Here is a 5,139-nt window from a genome sequence, read left to right on the forward strand (position 1 = left end):
TCTCTCTCTCTCTCCTCTCTCATCTCTCTCTCTCTCTCCTCTCTCTCCCACTCCTCTCTCTCCTCACTCTCCATCGCGATCAGCTCTCTCGCTCTCTCTCTCTCTTTTGTTGTTGTTGTTGATAGGGGAAGATTAATACTTATAGAATCAATAAAAACAATTGGCTTGCAATTACGCCGTTTAGTATTTGCAAGATACGCCGTTTTCTAAATGGCGAGTATAAAGCTTTTAGGACGAAGCATAATCGTTGGATATTTATTCCATGACAAAATAAACACGAGAGGGAAGACTAAAAGATCACTCCCTTTTGATGGTAGAGAAAATCATTTGAAGAGAGCGAGAAACGAAGAAAAAATTATATTGAAATATCATATAATACTTAGAAGGAAATTAAAATTATATTGAAATATCATATAATACTTAGAAGGAAATGAATATATGATTTGCGGAACCAGTGGAAGTTTCGCGGCATCAACAGAAAATGGGAATGAATAAACAAAATCTAATCGCTCTCTTTATATTCTTAATGGCCGCTTTACATCAAGGGGATCAGTGCTTAGAGTTTTTTTTTTTTTTCATTTTTTCTTAGATGTTCAGTCGAGCTGATGATTTTCTTTTTAATCGTCTTTTCCTTTTCGTTTCTCTTCGCCTGTCTCTATCTGCGAATTAACATCGATTTTGGTCTTTTCCGAATTTCATTTATCATTTTTTTCTCCTGAACATACGTGTATGATAAGCGACTACGAACGCAATCGTTTGTCTTCCAGTGTAATTGTAATATTATCTCGCTTTATATCCTGGAAACAGTTATGCCTTTGTTACTTTGATGGACTCATTATGGAAACTTTATGAAGCGAAATTAAATGGTTTTGAATCTCTTTATTTCCTGTTGATGAAGAGTCACACAATCATAGACTACGTATAGACAAAGAAACGGGGTTGTGGAGTGAGGGAGGGAGAGAAAGAAAGGGAGAGAGAGAAAAAGAGAGAGAGAGAGAGAGAGAGAGAGAGAGAGAGAGAGAGAGAGAGAGAGAGAGAGAGAGACAGAGACAGAGACAGAGACAGAGGCAGAGGCAGAGACAGAGACAGAGACAGAGACAGAGACAGATAAACAGACAGAGACAAAGAAAGATGAGAAAAAAGTGTAAGGTTGAAGGATGATATTCGAAGACAATTATACACAGTATAACCTTTTATCATAGCGCAGAGTCACACATATAACGAATCCTATCGACTGTTAACGCAAATTTGTTTATTAAGAGATCGACGTCCCAAATCCTGCCTTTCTCGAGGTGCCCAATTTAGTTCACTTCCATTCAAGGCAGTGAGTTTTGTAAAACAATGATGTTATAATGTATGATGTACTATAATGTCCATACATACTAAGAGCGATCTATTAACATTATTCCTCTAACTCTTACTCCTTCCTCCTTCCTTCCCTCCCTCCTCCTCCTCAATCCTCCTTATCCACCTCTCCCCAGTTTCTCATTTCTCTCTTACCACCACTCCCCTCCCCAAAACCCTCCCTCCCCATCCTCCTCCCCCTCCTCATCCTCCTCCACCTCTTCCTCCTCCTCCTCCTCCAGTTCCTCATCCTTCATCTAATCATCCTCCCCCTCCTTTTTCTTCTTACTCCTCCAGTTCCCCCTCCTCCTCCTCCTCCTCCTTCTTCCTCTTCCTCCTCTTCCCCCACCTCTACCTCCTCCCCAATACCCTCCTCCCCCTCCTCCTCCTCCTCCACCTCTTCCTCCTCCTCCTCCTCCTCCTCCTTCCCCCCCTCCTTCCTCCTCCTCCTCCTCCTCCCCCTTCCTCCTCATCTCCTCCTCCTCCTCCTCCTCTTCCTCCTCCTCTACTCCCTCTCCTCCTTTTTTTCCTTCTTACTCCTCTCCTGTTACTCCTCTCAGTGTCCTCCTCTTGCCTCCCTTCCCCTCCTCCTCTTCCTTTTTCTTCTTACTCTTCCAGTTCCTCCTCCTCCTCCTCCTCTTCCTCCTCCTCCTCCTCCTCCTCTTCTGGATAAAGCAGTCACTGTGTAATGCTATCACAATGTCTTCCTGGACGTCCGGAAAACAGGAAACACTTGCTTTCGTTTTTACTTGCGGAGATTAGACGCGCTGTTCACTCCCTCATTCATTGAATCAATTACCTATTCAGCGACTAACTCATTCACTCACTCATACTACCATTCCTTCATTTTTTCGTCTATTTGTTCACTCACTTACTCATTACTTCACTAATTCACTAATCAATTCATTCACTTATTCACACTCACTAAAACATCTTAGTTCCTCCAATAGTTAGGGAGTAGTTTGTTCATACACTCATTCACTAACTCATTCACTCATCCACCCACTCATTCACTCGCTCACTCACTCATTCACTCACTCACTCATTCACTAACTCACTCACTTATTCACTCACTCACTCACTCATTCACTCGCTAATGATCACATAATTTATATCTTTATCACTTCATAAGACCAAGCAATTAGGAATCAGGAATGTTTGATATGACATAACGTTTTATTCATTCATAGAGATTAAATAGAAGAGACAGTGCATAAAGAAAAGAAAAAGAGAGAAAAAAAAGAAAATCAGAAGAAAATGATATGATAAAAAAGGCACACACACACACAAGTATACACACGCACACGCACATACACATACACACATAAAGCAAACACACACACGCGCACACACATTCTCAACCGCTATTTATCAGTATGAAAAATTTCATCAGACTCTGCCACCACCACCAGTGAGCGACTTTAGAATGATTTTTTAATGTACAAGAATACTATAATGTACAACTCTCTCGCATGCTAATTGTGTCATGAGGAGGAGCTGGGAGGGAAAGGGAGAACCAGAATAAAGGAGGAGGGAAGGTGGGATGGATGGTTGGAGGGAAGGAGGGGAGGAGGGAGGGAGGGATAGTTGTAGGGAGGGAGGGAAGGAGGGGAGGAGGGATTGAGAGAGGGAGGGAGGATGGAGAAGGATAGGGGAGGGGAGAGATATAATTAGGGCTTAGAAGTAGGAGAAGAGGAGGGAGGGAGGGAAGTTAGTGTTTTTTTTGGTAAGCAAGGAAAAAGTGAGGGATGGGGAGGAAATGAAAGATTATAAGAGAGAGAGAGAGAGAGGGAAGGGAGAGAGAGAGAAAGAGAGAGAGAGAGGGAGACAAAGAGGGAGATAGAGAGAGAAAGAGTGAGAGAGAGAGGGAGGCGGGGGGAATGTGGGAGGAGAGAGAGGGAGAAGGGGTAAGTGAGGGGATAGAAGGAATGAGAGGAGAGGGACAGAGAGAGAAGGAGGGAGGGGGGGGGGCAGGGGACAGGGGAGGGGGGGGGAGAGGGGGGAGAGGGAGAGGGAGAGAGAGAGAAGGAGGGAGGGAGAGGGAGAGAGAGATTGAGAGAGAGGGAGAGAGAGAGAGAGAGAAAGACAGAGAGACAAACAGACCGACAGACAGAGAAACAAAAGGACAGAGAGACAGAATCCCAAACAAACAGAGAGAAAGAAAAAAGAAAAACAGAGACATAAATAGAAAGGAAAAAAAAACAGATAATAGAAAAAAAGAAAAAAAAAGAAACAGATAAAAGAAACAAAAAAAAAGAAACAGATAAAAGAAACAAAAAAAAAGAAACAGATAAAAGAGACAGAAAAAAAAACAAGAAATAAAAGCTCAACAGCCACAAATAATCCCAAAGAAGGTGGCTAATCCCCCACCGAAGACGTTCATGATTAACGCATTTACACCCGTGGGCAGACAAGCCTAATCCCACAGCCTCACATGCAAGAGTCTCCGCTAATGAGAATAACATAATCTCCAAGCCTAAGATGACAACGGGAATCTCCAAAGTATCTTTTTTATTGCGTAGACTTGTGACTTGTCTTCGCTATCGATGTTTTTTTTTCTCTGTTTTTTCTTTTCTTTTCTTTTCTTTTTTCTTTTTTTGTGTTTTTTTCTATTTTGTTTTGTTTTGTTTTTGTCTTCTCTGCTTTGGATTTTATGTGTGTTTTTGTTTCGGATGATGTTTTTTGTTTTTTATTTTGTTTTGTTTGTTCTGTTCGTTTTTTTTTTTATTATTGTTTGTTTTTACTATCTCCATAACCATTATCACAGTGATTATTGATCATTATTGTTATAATTATCCTTATCATCATTATCATTATCATCATTATTATTGTCACTTTTTATAGCACTATCGCCATCATCCTTATCATTATCACCATAATCTTCTTTTTTATCATTATCTTCATCGTCTCTATCATCACTATCATTACCATTACCCTCATTTCCATTAACATTATACCTTAATTAAATTAATAAGTACTTTATACTTTTTATCATATCTAATTTCCTTCCAAAATACATCTTATGCTACATTGATAGAAGAAAAAGACTTATAGATAAATTAAAAAGAGAAAAAGAAAAAAGAAAGAATGGAAGGAAGAAGAAAAGAGAGGGTCATAAAATGAAAGAAAAAGGAAGGAGAGCAAGAGACAAACAAAGAAAGAGAGAAAAGGAAAGAACGGTAGTGGGAAAGAAGGAAATAAAGGAAAAGAGAAAGAAAGAAAGGAAGCAAAAAGGAAAACGGAAGGAAGGAAGAAAAGAAAGAAAGAAAGAAAGAAAGAAAAAAGAAAGAAAGAAAATAACAAAAAGAAAAAAAAAGGAAAACGAAATAAATAAAAAAAAAGATATAGAATTAGATAGATAGATAAATAAATAGATAAATCTCGACTTAATTTCGTTATTCATTAAGTTATTCCGGTCCATTATCCGCTCATTACGGGGAACCAGTTGGAAAATATCGCTCCAACACAATTTATTAATTATGGTTCATTTTTATCTCCTGATTTGTTTCGAGGTAAAATATCACTCGAATCTCAGTAATTGGTGAGCCATTAAGAGCTGGTTTAAACGTGGATAATCATTGAGATCATTGGTAGTGAAATATATATAGACTATTTTTCTTTCTTTTTTTCTCTCTCTTTTTCTTTCTCTCTCTTTTTCTTTCTCTCTCTTAATTTTGATTCCTCTCTCTCTTCCTCTTTCTCCTTCTCTCCATTTCTTTCTCTCTATATCTATCTATCTATCTCTCTATCTATCTTTATCATCTATCTCTATCTCTATATTTATTCATCTATCTA

Source organism: Penaeus japonicus, unplaced genomic scaffold (genome assembly GCF_977035675.1).
Source record: "Penaeus japonicus unplaced genomic scaffold, GWHDUDI00000001_assembly GWHDUDI00000014, whole genome shotgun sequence".
Lineage (NCBI taxonomy): Eukaryota > Metazoa > Arthropoda > Malacostraca > Decapoda > Penaeidae > Penaeus > Penaeus japonicus.